The sequence below is a fragment of the Abramis brama genome (assembly GCF_963993115.1).
Source record: "Abramis brama genome assembly, chromosome: 11".
NCBI classification, from domain to species: Eukaryota; Metazoa; Chordata; class Actinopteri; order Cypriniformes; family Leuciscidae; genus Abramis; species Abramis brama.
In genome coordinates this window covers 2,587,314-2,609,161 of record NC_139973.1, presented here as the reverse complement: position 1 = coordinate 2,609,161, position 21,848 = coordinate 2,587,314, and the positions used below count along the sequence as shown (strand labels likewise).

At 36.6% G+C, this 21,848-nt stretch overlaps 1 protein-coding gene across 2 annotated transcripts in view; it reads right to left on the bottom strand.

Annotated features, from left to right (window-relative positions):
* cdh22 (cadherin 22) overlaps positions 1 to 17,433 on the bottom strand; it is a 195,134-nt gene extending 177,701 nt beyond the window's left edge. Inside the window, exon 1 of one of the 2 annotated variants that reach the window (XM_084128131.1) lies at positions 17,190 to 17,433. The gene's annotated coding sequence lies outside the window, so the exon portion shown is untranslated. The remainder of the gene's footprint in view (positions 1 to 17,189) is intronic. The other variant, XM_084128132.1, reaches the window with a different exon arrangement.
* Positions 17,434 to 21,848: the final 4,415 nt, after the last annotated feature.

Sequence of the window (21,848 nt, the reverse complement as noted above, 5' to 3'; positions counted from 1 at the left end):
TGAGAAAAACTGTAATAATCATCAAATATCATCTTAACCAGGTTTATTTGAGAATAAAACTCACAACAACAACAAATGTTCTAGAAATGCTTACAAGAAAGGAGGGAAAATGGTAATATTAGAATGATACACTTAAATTTCAAGATTTTTTTATAATCTGAAAATGACTCGATAGATAGATAGATAGATAGATAGATAGATAGATAGATAGATAGATAGATAGATAGATAGATGATAGATAGATAGATAGATAGATAGATAGATAGATAGATAGATAGATAGATAGATAGATAGATAGATAGATAGATAGATAGATAGATAGATAGATAGATAGAATAAAAGACAGACAGACAGACAGACAGACAGACAGACAGACAGACAGACAGATAGATAGATAGATAGATAGATAGATAGATAGACTAAAATACAGACAGACAGACAGACAGACAGACAGACAGACAGACAGACAGACAGACAGACAGACAGATAGATAGATAGATAGATAGATAGATAGATAGAATAAAAGACAGACAGACAGACAGACAGACAGACAGACAGACAGACAGACAGACAGACAGACAGACAGATAGATAGATAGATAGATAGATAGATAGATAGATAGATAGATAGATAGATAGATAGATAGATAGATAGATAGATAGATAGATAGATAGATAGATAGTAAATGTTATTCAGAAACACCTTTGTCTGTGGATTTCTTTTTGCCTTTAGATGTCAGAGCTCTTAATAGAGGAAATCAAACTGAAACAGTGGGATTAATAGTGGCGTGTATAAGAGAAGCTTTTATGAACAAATGAAGCGATGAATGGACAACAAACAAACAAACAGAACCATAGAGGTGGTCACCGAAGACATGGAGTGTCCACAGGCACAGAGCCAGACGCAAATCAATTAGTTGTCTGTTTGGCAGCGCTGACCGTTCCAGAAGCACGAGGAGGATTCGTGCCGAACAAGAGACACGGATTCAGACCTGGAGTGACGCAACAGTGGATTTATGGCAGCGGAGACCAGATGAAATACACAGTTACGGCTCCTCATGGGCTGCCAGCAGTGTGAACACACACCTCCTCTTGGACACACACTCCTGTTGTGATGGATGAGGGTTTGTACACATTCTGTCCACTATATAATATTCCCAGAGCAGTGTCGGGAAAACACATCAATTACAAGCTACTCACAATTTCAAATAGTTATATTACAGTCAAAGTATATATGGGGGGTCTGGTTTTTTTAAAAGAAATTATTACTTTTATTCATCAAGGAAATATTAAATTCGTCAAAAGTGACAGTTAAGACATTTACAGACCCTTTCCAAAAAATTTGAATATCATGGAAAAGTTTATTTATTTCCATAATTCCATTCAAAACGTTAAACTTCCATAGATTATAGATTCAGGGCCCACAACTTAAACGATTTCAAGTATTTAGTTGTTTATTTGTACATAATTTGGGCTTCCAGCTCATAAAACCCACGAAAACAGGATTTCAAAAAATTAGAATATTACATGAAATCACACAGTAATTACACAGTGATACCATGGTCATTGAACCAGGTTTTGGTTCTTTTGGCAGTGTGGGCAGGTGCAAATCCTGCTGGGAAATGAAGTCAGCATCTCCATAAAGCTTGTCTGCTGAAGGAAGCATGAAGTGCTCTGGAAATGTCCTGGTAGACGGCTGCGTTGAGTGGACAGCACAGTGGACCAACACCAGCTGATGACATGGCTCCCCAAACCAACACAGACTGTGGAAACTTCACACTGGACTTCAAGCATCTTGGATTGTGTGCCTCTCCATTCTTCCTCCAGACTCTGGGACCTTGGTTTCCAAATGAGATGCAAAATTTGAGGACTTTGGTCCACTGTGCTTTATTAAATCCAGAGTCAACGCAGCCGTCTACCAGGACATTTCCAGAGCACTTCATGCTTCCTTCATTTCCCAGCAGGATTTGCACCTGCCCACACTGCCAAAAGAACCAAAACCTGGTTCAATGACCATGGTATCACTGTGTAATTACTGTGTGATTTCATGTAATATTCTAATTTTTTGAAATCCTGTTTTCGTGGGTTTTATGAGCTGGAAGCCCAAATTATGTACAAATAAACAACTAAATACTTGAAATCGTTTAAGTTGTGGGCCCTGAATCTATAATCTATGGAAGTTTAACGTTTTGAATGGAATTATGGAAATAAATAAACTTTTCCATGATATTCAAATTTTTTTGGAAAGGGTCTGTATGATGTGACAAAAGATTCTATTTCAAATAGATGCTTTTAAACTTTCAAAATATCCTGAAAAAATGTATCATGGTTTTCTTCAGAAATATGAAGCAGCACAACTGTGTTCAACTTTGATAATAATCATAAATGTTTCTTGTGTGTGTGTGTGTGTGTGTGTGTGTGTGTGTGTGTGTGTGTGTGTGTGTGTGTGTGTGTGTGTGTGTGTGTGTGTGTGTGTGTGTGTGTGTGTGTGTGTGTGTGTGTGTGTACTTGTACAACTATCTTTGTGAGGACCAGTTTGAGTTTTAGACCATTGAAGTGAGGACAAAGAGAGTAAAGTGAGGACATTTTGGTCGGTCCACACTCTCTGAGAGCCTTTAAAGGCCAGTTTGATGGTCAAGACTTGGTTTTAGGGTTAAGGTTATAATGAGGTTAAGGGTCGGTTTAGGGTCAGGGGTCGGGTTAGGCACTTAGTTGTGATGGGTAAGGTTAGGGTAAGCGGCTAGAGATTGCATTGTGTCAATGAACGTCCTGTGTGTGTGTGTGTGTGTGTGTGTGTGTGTGTGTGTGTGTGTGTGTGTGTGTGTGTGTGTGTGTGTGTGTGTGTGTGTGTGTGTGCTAATAATTTCACACTAAATGCAACTAATATATCTAGAAATACCATTACAAAGTTATAAAATGCAGATTTGCCATTCAGGCTTTGGATTGCCATGAGTAAACAAAGTTTTCGGTTTGGTTTTGTTCATGTAAGCTATTAGAGCCACAGCTAGTTAAACGCCAACACTGCTCAGGGTCGAGCGACAGAACGTCATCTGACAGTCAATTCAACATAAAAGACTCTTGACCCACCCTGATAAGTGGGACATTACACACGCCACGATTAAATAATTAAAAGAAATTACTTTTCCCCTCAGAACATCATTTTTATTTGTTTCAGAGATCAGCGACACACTGCCGTCTGTCCACCCCCGCGCATGCTAGCAACATCACAACTATATCAGCACGACGAGAGCACACAGAAACTAATTTCAATATGCCACACGTCACAACTAAACACACAGGCTTCACATGCAAACCTTTCATCTACAAGTCTGCAAAAAGCACAGCAAGGAAACGCAAGGCATAAATAATTAAGCAAAGGCAAATCGCTGCGTAACCGTAAGTGTCTGAGAAGCGTGACATCTGACGGATCCCAATTGAACGGCGCCGCCTTTCCACTCCAGGTGTTGTTATCGTTTATCCGTGTTGGAGACCTTGTGTGTAATGAGTGGTTTATCAGCACGTAACAGGCGCCTTTAGTAGTAAATCACCGGCGGTAAACAAACCTAGGCGATGACGTGACACTGTACCTCGCCAGATAAAGCCATAATTAAACCCACAGCTCTTATCATCACACGGGGAATTATGTCATTTAAATCTGCACTTGTAAAGTAGCCGCCTGAACCAATTACGGGAGGCTCGTATGTGTCTCTCTCAAATGTCATTTTCATTTAGAGTTGGAATAGTTCGGGTTGATTGCAATAACTGAAGGGAAAAATTAAATCAGAAATCCATCTATATGTGCGATGGGGTTCAGATCGCAGATGAAGGTTCGTCTTTATCTGATGTATTTTAGAGGTGACTGGAAAGTGACTTTAACAAATGTGTGGATGTTTAGTTCTTCACTTCAGCTGTGTTCAGTTATTCTCTATGAAGCTTATATAAATGTGGTAAACACTAAAATAGCACCATGGTATTACTAGGTGAAACTGTAAAGGTTAGATTTCTCCTCACAAAGAGGAAAGAAAACAAAAATAATATAAAGAGATTTACAATTTAGATGCAATTTAGAGATTAAGCCTATTTTATTTTCATGACGAGCACCCTTGTCCACCATTATTTTCATATTTTTTCTCTAAATGCACATATAAGCTAATTAAATAATAATTTCAGTAAAAAAAATTACAATAGGGGGAACTTCTGGGGGGAAATGTGCTTAATTGTCAATTAGTAAAATAATTACAAATCTAGGAAATAAAATAAAATAAATTTAATTAAATTTGAAATAAAAATAAAATAAATCTATTAATAAATAATACTGTGTGGGTGAAATATGATCCAAATATTTCTTTGAGGGATTCTGTTTTGATGGAAATATAGCACATGGTATTCCTTGCAGTCGCTTGGAGCACCATGTAAATTTAATATAATAATTTAATACATGTAAAATTAATATAACAATTTTCTGTTTTCCAATAATGCTAATCTTTCTATTATTATTATTATTTTTTTAATAATAATAACAATCTGTGCAAATCGTCAAATATACACTTCAACAATCAAGGTAAATTACCAAGACATATTACCATAAAACATATATAGGAGGGGAAAGCGTGTAAATTAGTTGTGATAACTAGCATGCATGCCTAGACATAATTAAAACACACCGCTGTTAACAATATCGTCAGGATGTGTGTATTAGACCAGATTTACCCCTGGCAATCTACATTACACGTCCAGCGCCGGACACGTTCATTAAGCAGAAATGACCAGCGCTCCATTTGCCTCCAAACTATTCACCCGTGACCAACAGAAAGGTCACGGCTTTGGACGCGGCGGACTCGCATCTGGCTGAAAATAGAGCGTGAAAAGGCACTGTTGACGTCCTCTGCATCAAACGAGGAGCGTCTGACCATCTCGAAACTGCACAAACGATGCCAAGACAATGCCAGAGACCGGCGTCCACCGCGATGTGTCAAGAATGATCTCTCATACTCAACAACAACTCCCATCACATCACATCAGAGTAAGAGCTGAGCCATCGTGATTACTGTCAGTCTGTGGGAAATCTCCCATCCTTGAGTTTTAATGAAGGAGAACTGGGGCAGTCCGAGACCGGCTCAGATGAACCGTCATGTCTCTCGGGTATTAACTTACAAAGCAGTAAAACAACAGGGAAACGCATGCAAAGTCCCAGCGGCTCGTCCCGTCCCGGCACCACCCCTAATCTCTCCAAGATATGCATCATTGGATCAAATCCCACTGTATCCTCAGATTAAACGTGCGCTTATAACAGAGTGATATTAAACACAGATGTGCGGTGGTCATATCATAACTTCTTCACGTTGAAAGAGGAGTTTATACGGATCACAGGCCTGCTGGTTTACAGCAAACACAGAGAAACACAAGCTCACACCACACAATCTTACAAAAAAACATTCATTAAGGTTCCCGGTTCTTTAGTCGACTCCAAAGAACATTTCATGGCCAAAAAATAAACTTCTATGACTTATTTAAATATTAAATCATTAAGTTAAATTAAACAGCAATGCTTATTTCAGTTTTTTTCTAGTAAATTATACACTTAAGTACTAAGTACTAAATAATCAGGGAATATTGTTGTAATAAATAAATAAAACTAATGGCTGTCGATTTACCCGCGTAGTTCATCTTACATTTCATAGAGTTGATTGGTGCTGAATTAAAGATATCAGGGCAAACAAGCCTCTGTATGAGTTTTTGTCTCATATTTATATCATATGACATAGCAATGCGTCCCGAGCCACAAAGCGTTTTGTTTCTGAATGAATCAGTGGTTTGAGCGAATCAATCAAGTGAACCAATGATTCAATGGTCCATTCATACAGAGAGTCATTTACTTCATTCAGCCATTTCAACGAATCGAATGAATGAATGATTCAATGATTCACTCATTTAGACATTTACTGCCACCTACTGGTATTATTTAGAGTATCACTTCATTAAAAATAAAAAAAATAATCCATATTAATAAAAAACCCATTAAAGGTATAGTTCACCCCAAAATGAAAATCATTTACTCAACCTCAACCGTTGAAGCCTAAAAGTATATGTGTAATAAATTCTACGTTGAATAAAATAAATGATGCTTTTCTCATTTAACACAATAATGACTTTACATGATCTTTAGGGGTTAAAACTGATTCTGATTGGTTACATTAATTAATCGCCATATTGTGTAATTAATTAAATTAAAAATATATCTTTAATCGCTTGACACCCCTAAAAAATGTATATATTTTTCCAAAAATAAACTTTTTTGGCTTTGGTGCAGAAACCAAAAAATGTCATTTAAAAAATTTGATTTGAGCATAGAAACAGAACAAGCCACGTTTGTTATACAGTGTGAATGTAGACAGATACACACACACACACACACAACTAAACATATTTCAGTCAGGACTACTTTGAGAATGAAATGTATTGACAATCTTTGGATTTGGCGAGAGGCTTCGGCTCTAAGACAGCTTGAGATACATCCTTAAACACATATCCCCCAAGCTTTTTAATAACCAAATGTTTCTTAGCATATGTTTACAGAAGGAGATACAATTATTACATACAGAGTTTCTATTCAGAATCCACTGCTCTATTATGAAGATGCTAGGAGGTGAAGGGGTGGAGGTGGTGTAAATGTGGAGCATTCGTTGAATGAGCTTAAATACTATAGTAGATGAGTAGGTGGAGCTGAGCATCAGCTGATATTGTTAAACGATCAGTGTTCTGAACTACGCTTGAATTCGATCACTCAAACTATATATACGGCAAAATAGGAAATTCAGAGCACATACTCTTCAGGACACAGCGAGACACAAATTTTAAAAAATCTGGATGTTCAATTGTCAAGGCATACATGCTGCCATAGCTATACAATGTTTTTACGTAAACATTCACACTTAAACCCCATCGAGCATCTCCCACACTATAATGAATGCTATCCTTTCTTTAAAAAAACACACAATATATTCATGTTATTGTCACCATGTGGCATAATCTGATACAACGCAAAGCACATAATAACAGGCTGAAACGTTCATCTGCACATGCTATTGTGATGCATGCACTCATAAACCGCTCCATACATGCGGCAGAATTCCACCAGTACAGCTTTTGTGTTGTCATTAATTTACATTTTAACAAAAGAGCAGACAATCTAGCAAAAAGGAAACATGTTTATATACTGTGCATTATCAATCTGAGAGTGTTTCTATATAAATGTTTATCGTGACTGATTTTCAGGCTAGAATGTGCTGATCATGAATCTGGCTCTCGTGTTTTATCATATGAACTGTGAGACGAGAGACTATCCGACCTCAGCACAGCTCCCCGAGGAAAATCATATTGCTCTTTCATAGCTCGCGAGTCTTAATAGAGTCTTAAGTTTAGTGGACCACCGATATGAGTTTCCCAATATCAGTAGATGCTAGAGAGGCTTATGTGATGCGGATTAGATGTGATATAAGATCATACAGAATAGTGATGCACCGGAATTAAAATTCTGGACCGAAACCGAAAATTCTGGATGCGCTTGGCCAAAAACCTAAATCTTTTTTTTTTTTTTTACTTATAAATAATAAATAAATTAAAAAAATCGTAAAATTGTATAAAAATAAATAAATATACTTTTTCATTACTTTCATGAATTTAAATTTATCTGAATTAAATACATTTATAATAAAAAATTGTCTGTTGAAATGAATTCATAAAACCTTAACAATTTAAATATCTATTACAAATGTAATTAAAACTTACAACAAAAGATTGTGTTAACAAGATAATAAATAAGAATAAGATCCAGTACAAGTGAACTTGTATGAAGTGTAAATTAAAACATGAATGAAAAAATATCTTGGTTAAATAATAGTACATTAATAATATAATAATAGTTTATTATCATTGTTGTTACAGTAATATATTTCTGTCATAATTTCTTCCAAGTTAAACCAAACTTTTATTGTGCCGTTTTTCAGTTGATGATTTCAACTATTTCGGCCAAAACCAAAATGGCTGTTTCAGAACTTTTGTTCTCTTTTTGCTCTTGTATCATTAATTTCTCAGGAGAAAGAACTGAGGAGGAGGAGAAATCTCTGTGTGCTTTCTGCTTCATCACATTAATGTCTAGGAGAAACAATCGACATATTAAAGAGATCTTCTTTCCCACCAGCAGAATAGCCTATCTCCCTCTGCAGAGCAGTTTGTGTGATTTAGTCAAGCTTTTAACTTCCCGTTTCACACACACACACACACACACACACACACACACACACACACACACACACACACACCTGAACCGTAGACCATCAGCTGGAGCCGTGCAGCCTGACAGCAGGCAAGCTCTCTTTTCTCTCTCTTTCTTTCATGCCACCATCATTCTGGTTCAGTCTATCACACACACACACACACACACACACTGTCAGAGATAAACTGCACACTGTCACTGAAACACTGCCGTCCTCAAGTCAGCGCTCAAGACGGCATTAGAAATCTCAATGCATCTGCAATAATGTCACAAAATACTGTTTTGCTGCAGTAAAATCATAAGGATGAAGTTTTGAATGTCATGGAGGGACTGATAATGCTAAATAAACATGCAGTGGAAATCACAACTCTACTTCTGTAATGTCACATTTAAAAAGAAAATGTATTTTCAAGGAAGAAAATATTATTACAGGGCTGATTTTATCCATTAGGAATTAATGTATGAATTCAGACAAACGTTGGAATAATGTTCACAATAAGACTTTACAAATTTATAAAGACAAACTTTGTGTCCAGAAAATACAATTTATTTATTACTGTATTTATTACTTATTTTTTATTTGTTGCATTTTTATTTAGTTTTTTGCATTATAATGATGAGAATTTCTGGGTGAAAATGTGCTTCATCATATTATATTATATTATATTATATTATATTATATTATATTATATTATATTATATTGTGGAAAATATAAACAATGTGGGGGCAAAATGTGATCCAGTTAAAAATGTACTTTCCTAATTGGTTTCATAACAGAGAATTAAAAAAAAAAAAACATTAAGAGAATAAATAGGAAAGTAATTACTTCAAAACTACAAAAAAAAAAAAAAAAACTAATATTCGATCTTCATAATATTTATTTATCTACTAATTACCAAGTTACCACAGTTTTGATTTTGTTTAGGTTTTTGCGATGGAAAAACTTACACACACACACAAAAGCAATGTGTCTATGTTTTAATATTAGTTTCAAATGTTTTTTTTTTTTTTCTATTTTCTATACAGGCAGTCTAGTTTTTAGAGAGAAAAAAAAAAAAAAAGATTCAATTTGAAAGGCTGACTCATATCATGAGTAATACGGTCATTATTTCACACACCATCACTGAAGTCCTCGTCCTGGGGTCACAGGAGGGGTGTGTGACTGGGACCAGAAAGGGGCATCAGCGGACCTGATCAAAGCTTGCCTGAGATGGCAGGGCTCGTGTCACACTGGTGATGTAGGGTCTCCGGCTTGACCAAACGCCACTCGCTCACAAAGTCAACACGCATTCGCAGAGATTGGAATTCCTCAAGCTGTGCCGGGCCGTCCGCAATAGCCATAATCAAATATGAATGGCTCCAGTAATACTGCCGCGTTCTCGAAAGATAGAGGTGAACAACGGGCAATAACTCAACAAGATGAATCATTTTCAGGGAGATGTTTGGTATTGAGGGCTTATTTTGATGGCTACCACGAGCGAAGGGACGATGCAGTTCATCCAATCAGAGGGGTTTGTGTGTGGGTTGCAGTTCAGGATGATTCTTGAGCATTTCGGAGAGTCACTGACCATCCAGTTTCCCAGTCTAGAGGAACATTACTAGACAGAGAGCGCCGAGTCCGAACACACACTCAACCCAAATTTGGGTCAAATATGGACAAACCAAGCCATTGGGTTCAATTTTTTAATTTTTACATTTTTAACCCAACGATTGGGTTCGTCCATATTTGACCCAAATTTGGGTTGAAACAACCCTGCATTTTTTAGAGTGCATCCAGCATCGTTTTCAGAGAAAAGCCTGTAGCCACACATGACCCGCTCCAGCCCTGAAGTGAACACAGAGGGATGGAAACCTGCATAATTCTGCAGCATTTTAAAATTTAAGACCGGATGGTGAGTGAAAGTTTTTAAGAGGGAAGAAATGAAACCGAGAGAGGAAAAAAAAAAGAACCTGAGAGGTTCAATTCCAAAAGCAAAGTCAATATAAAATGACTTCTACAACCCATTTTACTTTTATAATATGATGTTTTTGATTTCATGTTAACTTCTCCTGAAAGTAGATCTCTTTCATATCTCATATATATGATGTTGCATATATAGTATATCCAACATTATCCACATATGTGTATATATACTTTACAGTATAGCAAATCTCAACTGCTTTCTTGTATTAAAATGTAAACTATATTATCACCCAGCTCTTTAAATAAAGCACTGGATATTTACTGAAAATTATGATTTACTTTGAAACAATTTTCACTATATTGCTTGTAAATTTCACAAATAATTACATATCATCGCAAAACTATATGATCGTCCAGCTCTAGTCTGCTAAATGTGACGAATGGCATGAATATATGAAGATATTATAAACGTTATCTGTAAAGCTGCTTTGTGCATTGTGAAAAGCACTATAGAAATTAATTTGACATGACATATTTCATAGACAGCGCTGAGACTGAGATGAAGAGCAAATTGAGTGTTTTGCTGAAGTCTCATGCTTCTTCTGTGAAAGTCCAGAAATCTCACATGCATCTCTTCTAGAGTTTCAGAAAACATCTCAAAATGTGTTTCTCAGATTTGCAAAGATACCAAAGTCTCAATATGAGACCAAATAATCTGAGTTATTCACCATCCTCTTATTATATATGCATCTGCATTTTTATTTCTTCTTCAACAGAGAAACATGCTTAAACTCAGAACTCATTTCTATTTAGAGACATATTAAGGAGACATTAAGTCTCAATGATAGAGCAACCTTTGAGCAACACAACTGTCCTCGGGGAACTCTAAAGCAACCGCAGATGGCCTGTTTAGTGCTGGTTAATTACTACTGAAAATCTACAGCTTTCCACTGAAAGCCATGAAAATTAATTATGGTTAATATACTTATTTATATATATTTTGTTTGTGCGTCTGCCAGGAAGCACTGCGGGCGACGTACGGACCATTGACAGAGCAACAAAGCAGAGCATCTCTCTTTCTCCAGAAAAACACATCCATGTCTGACGCAACTCATAAAGAAGCCCGCGTGAGACATCCTAACATGTATTTACTGCCGACAAATGCCAACTCATCCAGCCAAGCTAAATTACCATGGTAACATCCGACTGGATGACCAGCATCGACGGGGAAGAAGAGAACTGCACTCTGAGACTGTGAGGAGGGAGTCGATTTCACATTTGATTGTTTCCATTCCAGTCAAAACCAACAGATTTCACTTTCACGTCTCTTTATGATGATCCATCATGTACAGTGGGATCCAAAAGTCAGGAAAATGCTGCTGTTTTGTCTTTTTTTATGTCAATGTGTCATGCAACATTTTTCAACAAAAAGCATAGGGTGCAACGGGGCTAAAAATGTGCTTTTCACTGCTCTCATAGTGTGTGATTGGAGAAAAAATATTTATGTTTTTATTGAACATTGATGGAGCAACAGATTTTTTGTGAAAATAAATCATAAAAGTCTTTTGTTTGTTTTTTACTTATAAATGTATGTGGTGGCAAGGTTGGCATCTTACAGACACACAGGGCAAAACACATTATTTATACACATACTTTAGTTAAAATAATGTTTTTTAAATGTCTAAGTTAGTACTTGTTCACAACAGTCACTTTAGCAAAGTTGGTATTATGTTTGGTATATATATATATATATATGGTTTAATACACTGTCATTAAAATATATTCATTTTAAAAATACAGAAACAAAATTATTTTAAAAAGTAAATATTCTGAAAGCACTGAATGAGATCTCATAATAATTTAATAAATGTTACCGTAGTAACAAGTAAATATGATGTTTTATTATATGATATGATTAATATAATCTTTTTAAATATGATGGATTCATGGTGGTTATCTCTAAGGTGGAAACCCAACTTTATTATCATATTAATTACTTTGCCTTTCGCCCCGACAGAAGTGGAACTTTTACACCAAATACCATATTTTTACGTTATTGAAACCTTTTGCTTAAATTACCTTGGAAAAAAACTGAAAAACATTAACAAGACCTTTGAAAAAAAAAAAAAAAGTTGCATCCTTAAATTTAAGTTCAATCAACTTGGATGTTTAATTCATTACAACTTGAATTCATCAAACTGACTTAAAAAAATTTGTTGAATCATGTATAAATTAATAAAAAAAAGTTGAAAATTGCTTAACTTATTTTGATGAGTTAAAGTAATGTAAAAACATATCTTGTCATAACTTATTGATCTTTTTTTTTTTTTTGTAGTCAATAATTTTATCGGTTCTCATTTGCTACATACATCTACAACATTTGAAAAACATTATATATTAGAACAAATTAGCACAGAATTAACTTTGGGTTGCTGCTCGCGATCACGTCAAGGTTCCGACACATTTCCACGTTCATTCATCAATCTAGTGGTTTAAAAGAGAATAAATGCGCCTTTAGCCCCGCTGTACCCTAATATCAGCAACAACTGGAATGAAAACACAGATTGAAACATTTGTGAATAACATTTACTGTATGAATGAGCCTGAATGGTTTTGCATCTTAGTATCTGCACCTGGTCATATGCGTTTTAACTGGTCGGATAGATCGGATCTGATTTGTTAAAACTGTTTCATTTACACTTGACCACATAAATGTGTCTCTGCAAAACTAATATAAATCTGATCTTTCATATGCATTTATAGATGCATTTACACTTGTCCAGTTTCGTGTCAAAACCACCTCATGAAGTTAAATCCGTCTCGAAAGCGTTTCAGAGGAATTTACACCTGTTCTTTTCAAGATCATATCCACTCAGAGAAAACGTATGAAGTGACCTTGAGTGCCATAAGCTCAACGTTTCCCACATTACAAGCTAAAAGCAGCACGTCTCACAGAGGTCTTTAAAGATTTTACCCAGCGCTTCTACCGCTATGCAAAACATCAATAATTAAGCATGCACAATGCTTTTTGAGGCTCTGTTGCATGCCACAATAATTTAATTTGGTCCAAATTCAAATAAAGACTCGTTCTCAAGGGTACCTTTTTGAATAACAGTAATACAACCTGACAGAGTAATGACAGTAATTATTGAATTATTGTTGTGGTGCTCCAAAAAACGCACTTGAAAAAGCCAGTTGACCTGCATGTAATCACTGTCACCTGAAAAATACACACAGCTTTTCATTTTATTCCACTGATGTTTGCATGCTTCACGACTGAGGCAAACTCGTGTTCATTCTAATAATACGCTCTTTATTTCAAAGGTATAAAGCCTTGTGGATAATAGACTGAGGATGGAATGAATGAAAAGTGAGGTTTGAGACAAAGCAAATTCTCTGTTCAACATTCCTGTGTTAATATGTGTGCAAAACATCATAACTTGCTCTGCATCTAAAGCTACTTTCCATGTCTGCTGATGTCACTACGGCCACAGTGTGTTATTGGATGATGTTAATCAATGGTCAAATAGAAAATCAGCCATTGTTTTAGCATTAAGGTCTCGCTATACCTTCTAATATGGAACTCACACTTTTCATGATCCAAATCCAATCAATTCCCAATGTATAAAATCAGTTTTCTCATAAAATATCTTATTTCACTCTTAATTACATCACATTACAGAAATAATCAAAGAAGTACACACAATACACACCTCTGATGTTGCTCTTGTTCAGGCGGGAAAACAAAATGAAATACGAAAAAGCAAAAAATCTTGAATAAGAGCTAAATGAATGTAATGTTTCAGTTGAACGTCCATTTATTGAGTTTTTGTTTTTAAGTAGAGCAAATGCAGCCAGAAATGATGTAAATACATAATAAAGTTAGTTAGTTTCATGTTTAATTCAGTGTTGCTTGACGTTTCTTTGAAAATATTTGAAAGCAAAACAAAATCTCAATGTGATAAAAATTCACATATTTTTTCAGAATCATAAAACTTTGCTTATTTAAACAGATCCCAGATTTCTCAAACATTTCCGGACCCCCTCCTTTATATGTTTCTTTTAAGGTAGCCAAAAAGTCCCTACAATAGAAATACTGTATGTTTTGCTGAACACTGGATGCAAAAGCCATGTTGGCTATAGGTTATATAAAGATTCAGTTAAGTTTTTATTATGTTTAACTTTACAGTAAGCTAAAGCTGTTATCAGTGCTAAATATTAAGCAAACTATTCTGCTCTGCTGTGAAACTTCACCACGTTCATGTCGCCCACTCGGCTTTACAACAACAGTGAGAAAGCAGCCGTTGTTTCACGGGCGACTGGCTGAAAAGCCCACACAGTCGGGAAGGCAGCGAGGCCGGAAACACGGGGGGTCGCGTTCCTTTGGCATAAACCGGATCTGGGAGCAGGTGTGGGACCGTAACACAGCAGATCATTTAAGCAAAGGTCTGCGGCAGAGGCACCTAAAGCAGGTGCAAAACTGCAGAGCTCCAAAGCCAGACCGAGATCAATTAAACGGGCCTGATGGTCCTCCTTCCAGGAGTCATAAAACCGCTCTCATTTGTAACCCATATCTGTCATCTCTACCGCCCTTCAGGCAACATACATCAACGCCCTCCCCCCTCGCCGTCCCGCTGCGCTAAGGTTTATACTCAGACTCAGTAAAAGGTAATCAATGGTGTCCGTGGCACGTCGCTTCTTCCACACGATCTATCAAAGAGGGCCACGTGTCCGAGCCTTTACTCTGAGGACCCGAAGGCGACACTGCCAGTCACGAGACATATATCAAGACGAATCTATAACACATTAGTTTATGTGAGTTTGCAGCATGCATGTGCTTGTGTGGAAAATATGCGGACAGGAGCGCTACTGACAGGCCTCTGCAGTCGCATTATATCGCATATCAACATAACTGTCAATAGCACTCAGCAAATGCATGGGAATGCAATGACACTCATAAATACTGCAACATCACTCTGTTTATAATTGCATGGCAGCATTAAAAATTAATGTGATAATTACATGCAAGCTGGAATGCATTGACGCAACTCAAGTTTCATTAGCTGCGGATAATCCGAGGGCGCAACACTTTAAGGCATCTGGACATACATCACTCGCCTAATCGGATAATCTAAATCACTGATTGGATATCGAGTTCCAATGCGGGCTCCAAGGGGCCCGATGGGGAGCTGGGTAAATGACAACAATTAGAGAGAACAGAGCCGAGGCGCTTGAGGATTAAACTGAGATCATGTCGACACACAACAAGGGGCAAACAGCCACCGGTTCACGAACGAGAGACGAAACTCTGTCAACACACAGCTTAACTGAGTTTTTCCCCCACACGTAGAAGACATGTGCTTGCTCAGGAGACAAACCTTTAGAGATGTTGACATATCGATGTGGATAAGTACCACGCGGTCAAAGATGCCTTGCTCTTACTGGAAACTACAAGATAAAGCAAACGTGTAAACGTGCAGTGGGGAATGCGGTTTAAAGCAATCAGTCATTACTTATTGAAAAAAGATCATTAATTTTGCAAGCACAAATTAAAACTAAGACATCTACTGAATAAAGACTGCATGCTGCACTTATGATTAGCAAAATTAACATAATTAACCATTCTATGCATTAATTAGTCTATGCATTAAAGCATATCATCTGCATGCATGCATGCATTATCCAATTCAGAAAGATAATTACTGACTAAAACTAAAAAGAAAGGAGGGTTGTCATTGTGATATTCATTAAACACTCAATTATCTCACAACAAACAAAGCATGACGGAATTCAGATAATCAAAGGGCATACTACATCAAAATACTGTTTTGACCATAATCATTTTGGGGAGTTTCTAAACATCAGAGATGCTCTCTCATCCTCTACACAGTCAACTTCACATACAGCAGTCGCATATGAGACCATCACTTGACTATTAAATGGCATTATTTTAATGACAAATGTTGAGAGCGCATTACAGTGTTGAAAAACACAAGCAAATATGCAGTACAAAGAAATACAGAAATGTCATATTTAAGAATATGCACATATTGCAAAGTTGAGAACTGTAGCCCCAAAATGCTATTGACAACACTCTAAATTATCTACCAAAACAATAAATCACACCAAAAATCAATCATTTCCAGTCTAATTGAGCAGATTTAGATTCTGATCAATAGGTGATCACTCCAGTAACACACTAAGGAGCCAAGCCTCCGTTCACAGAAGTTCAGTTAATATTTCTACAGCACACTGCTCAATTTTCAATACTGACCTGATATTAAATTATGAGTTACGGTGGTGGAAAAAGCATGGTCACCTTTAAAATATGCTAAAGAAACAAAGAAACTCATGCATTTCAGATACAAAGAGTGAATACAGGTGAAAACGGGACAAGCTTAATCATCTGCATCATTATGTCAATATTCTTCTTTTACTAAATATGATAAACTAGAATGTTTCATAACATAGTGTGATAATTTGTACAAAAAAAAGTCTCCAACCTGTATTCACCCTATATTGCATTTGTATATGCAGTAGCCTATATATGTATAGCTTATATGTTGGAAAATACCGCCAAGTTGACAAATAGACAACATGTTCTGCAATATTTTGAACGATCTGCCAAACTAATCCAATGAATCACTGCCATTAACAACCATTTCGATCTATATCAGCAGATTTTGATAATGAACAATAGATGATCATCTCAGTCGGTGTCTAAAGAATATATAGGCAACTCTTTTCAACTTTTCATTCTGGCAAATACACATATCGATAATACCGGAAACAAAAGACGCATTAAAGATAAAACGGCTTATTGATTCAGACACAAACTACCGGCAACAAGTTGCGCGTAACCCTTCTGTATATGCCATGATCTGCCTTATAGACACATCTCCAGCCGTATTATACATCTCAGAAGATGTTCTGCATAAGAATCCGAGAGTTGGACACATGCAGTGGCTATAAGTCTCTGTAAAAGCATAAGTTTATGGAGAGGAGCTTTACCTGAAGCGCAGTCACAATGAAGCCTCGGCTGTGGATTTAACGCACTGTGTTCCGGGTATTTCGAGCTGCTCCTGTATAACGGTACGATCCTCAATGCGGCGCGGTGTGAGCGCTGGGGACAGACGCGATGCGTTGCGATGCGATGTGATGCGAAGCTCGCGCTCCTCTCCGCCGGCGCGCGTGATGAGAGTCTCTTCTGTGTCCAGCGCGCGCGTCTGACAGCAGCGCGCAGCCTCGTGCGGTGATCAGCAGAACTGACTGAGTAAGAGCAGGACTCACTGAGAGTTCACACACTGCTGTTTGCACACTTCTGTTACACCCTCTGTGCATGCGTTATGGCAGAAATGTTGCATTTACCTTTCTTGCATAAAGTGCATGGACCTCATTCATTTTTCATTGCATATACCTTCTTTTATGTTCTTCTCTGTTTATGATGCTGTCAAGATGTTTATATTGCATCTTCTTGTACATTAGTACAGTAAGTGCTCCTGTAAATCAGGAAAAAATCAATAAAGCTCTACTGATTCTGGAAACTTGCAGTTTGTTGTGATGTTACAATAACAAAATGCATACAAAAATGTTAAAAACAGAGGAACAGCGGTATTAAAACATTAGTCTAATGACACACAACCGATTATAGCTCTAAGCGGTGGGGCTAAATGCAACAGCGCAAGTACATTTAATTGGGAAAAACATTTAAAAGTCATACATGGACATGTTCAATTGCTTACTGAACTTTTGACCATTAGGTGGTGATGTCACTAAATTGATACTGGATTATTGTTAGGGAATTGTAACAATGACGCATGTTGAATTCGGAATCTCATATACTCGCATACTCCTTTTGCAATAGAAGGATGTTTTTAAAGTAGTAGGAGTAGACTAATATGCTAGTATGCGGTTCCGAATTCAACATACATAGTTCATCAACATACAAAGTTTTGTGTCAACACAAGCGTTGTAAAGACGCAAACCTGGTTGGCAATTACATCATGGAATTATGGATGTGTAAAATGTGAATGGTCTGGACTATTAAAATGATTTTCCATGATGGTCTGAAGATGATCTAAATTTGGTGCAGATTCGATGAACGCTGCAGGAGATCAAAAAATTAGATTTGCAACATAACTCAACATGGTGGCCATGCAACATAAACCAAAACTGGATAAATGGGTGTTACTTTCTATATGATCTATGGAAAATTAAAGAAAATCTTGTGTCTGGAGTTATGTTTACCATATATTAATTTTCCATATGAACTACCAAAAACATGGGGAATCATTATCCACTAACAAACGGCTGTTTACCTCATTGAGTTGATGGTTCTCCATCTCTGTTCTGTGGATTGTGGACAGCAGGGGAAAAAAGCCTATATTTGCTGTTCTATTGCACGTTATTATTGCATTTCATAAACCCTGTACCGCCATAAACAGTAGCTATAAGAAGCAGTTTGTTGATCCAAAGGTGCTGCAAAGAACCAGTGATGAAGGACTTTATTTGTCCTGCTGTACATAAGAGAGACTGGATGGAGGAAGGATATCACTGACGCCACGGCAGATTTCCTTTTTCCCCAGACACCAGACACACGGCATAACAAGACCAGCAGATAGTGGCATCATTTACCATGTGTCGGGGGTTAAGTACCTCGCTGAGGAGGTCTTGATCAATATCTCACCTAGCGGTGAACCCGCAGAGACAAGCACTGAGTGAACGGTGAAATGTCTGTACGTCACAGACAGAAGAACCAACAACACCCTCCAGATTGAAATGCTCCCTTAAAGAAATGCTTTTTAAGGACTACAACAAACGGCTGGTAGAGACTACAGACATTCCTCCCGGGTTAGTGACATCACCAACCCTAGAATTTACATAAACCCCGCCCCCGGAACACAATTTACAGATTATCAGGACAGAATATGCTAATCAATGACTAGAAGATAACTGAACATAAGCAACATCAATTTATCAACTAACCATTCAGAAATGTCCTGTTGCTTCTACATGTTGTCACTTCTTCTTGAGTCTCTCCATCATTGTCTGACTCCGGTTTGAACATAAAAGACTAAACGTTTTTGAAATTTTCATTTTCTTGTGTGTGAGGTAATCCAAGCTGCTAGGGACACAAGTTGTTGTAGCTCCGCCCTATGTTCCGGGAGCAGCAGCTCATTTGCATTTAAAGGGACAGACACAAAAACGGTGCATTTTTGCTCACCCTCAAAAAGTGACAACTTTAACATGCTATATAAAAATATCTGTGGGGTATTTTGAGCTAAAACTTCACATACACACTCTGGGGACATCAAAGAGTTATTTTACATCTTGTGAAAAGGGCATTATACCACCCCTTTAAGCAAATAACTTAAATTTCAGTCTATTCCTCGCTCAAAGCCATTGCATGATGTTAGTCATTTTTAATGTTAAAATATGTGGTCACTGTAATTTAACACGTACAGAAGAAGAGCTGTCATTCAAAATGTTTTCCTTTTGTGTTTTGCAGGGGGGAAATAACAGCCTACAGGCTTGGAACAACATGAAGGTGCGTAAATAATGACACAATTTTCATTTTTATGTGAGCTGCAGCATTAATAAATCAGCAACATTGTTCAAAATGTATTTGTTACTCAAAACCTCATGATTACTGTGATACAGCACTTGTGACAACTAGCCCCGGCCTCCCTTAAAAGCCCTTTGGATCCGGAGAATCTAATTCTAATCGAATGTAAAAATCTTTTAGCCACAGATTGGTGGTGCTAGAGCATCTTTCTCGCTCTCTCTCATTCACATCCTCCATCTCTGAACGTTACAAGTAAGTTACAGCCCTGTTTTACCCATAACATACCTTGACTTACGGATGCGGTTCATCCATCATTGTCTCGCATGAATTTGCTTGTCATATTTCATCCCTCCCTTTCTCTGAAGCCATAAATATCTTGTCTTGGGAAATGCTGACTATAGAAATAACTTCTAAATATTACATGTATATATTTTTGTTTGCAGGATGTTCTAGGCGTGGAGTCTGTAATCTTTCAAACCTGACCAGAGGAAAACAAACACGTTCATCATGCGGTCAATGAACAGAACATCGCAAAAGGCCAGACAAATGCTTTAGCAATGACTTGTCTAATTCTGTTTGTACTTTGGATTTACTCCAGCAGAAAAATGTGCATGTAACAGTGTTGGGGAATGACTCACTAAAACAGCGATGATCCTACCTGACAATTTACTAGCTAACTGAATATATATATAGGTTACACTTTATATTAAGGTTTGTTACACAGTAAATATAGATTTAAGTGCTGAGTAATGTTAAGTAACTACATGCACTTACTATAGGGTAAGGGTTAGGATTAGGGTTTGGTTTAGGGTTAGTTGCATGTAATTATGCATAATTAATAGTTATTACTATAACTACATGTAACATATGTAACAATGACACTGTAAAATAAAGTGTTACCTCTATATATATATATATATATATATATATATATATATATAAGGCCTACTATATAACATTTCAGTAAATGTTATATTTCAGTAAAATTTTAAATTCATCCATTTTTAAAAGTCACGTTTCATGTACTTTTTTACAGTGTTTTTTTTATTTGAAATAAAGCTAAAATAAAATAAAATAAAAAAATTAGATAAAAAACGAAACAAAAATTAGAACATGAAGTTTAATGTTGAAGTACTAAACTTGCGAATTTAAATAAATTAAAACTATACTTAAACATATTTAAAAAAAAACATATCAAAATTACTAAAAACTAAACAAAATGAAAACTGAAAATATAAAAATAAAAGCTAATCCAAAATATTAATAAAAACTATAAATGTTTACAAATAATCCTAAATTAACATTGCTTTTTGCAGTGAGCATTGGTGCCATTTTGCTGTAATATATATATAGTATTATATTCATTGTTAAATTAAAATATCAGTGGTCAAGATCGGTAATGTGATCAAAAATCACCCTGATTTTGCGCCAGATATATTGAAGATTAAACAGTAAATACATTTATAAAAATGATTGTTCCCTATACTATAACGTCAAGTAGATGAAAGGTCCACAAGGATGAGATAACACAAGATTTAATATAATATTAAGCACAAACAGCCACCTCACGGGACAAAACAATAACCGACCAGCAGTGCAGGTGAGGGAACGACTTAAGAAGAAACACAAATGAGGATAATTGATCACACACAGCTGACACATATGAACTAATGATAACGGTAACCAAGGAGACAAACGAGTGGTGGGAATCTGAACAAAGAAACATGACAAAATAAAACAAACTGAAAGTCCATGAAAACCAAACACACTGAACACACTGTGACAGCTAGATAGATATCTACAGTAACTGCTTTACTAAAGAGTAACTTGACTGCAGTTTAACTACTTTAAATTACAAGTAGCTTGGTAAACAGTTTCAAAGTAGCTTCCCCAACAATGCAAAACCAGCTTCTGTGACAGACACTGAATTTACATTCCCTTTCTAAGAGAAACTGTGAAAAGGAGGAGAGAAAAAATGTCTCTTCATAGAGCGTAGCTTTGCCTTTTCAACGTCTGAACAAAAGGAGAGAGAAATATGGAAAATCCCTCGACATCTTGTAGAAACGGTGTAACTCACTGACGTGTCGTCCTCAAAGTCAGCAGAG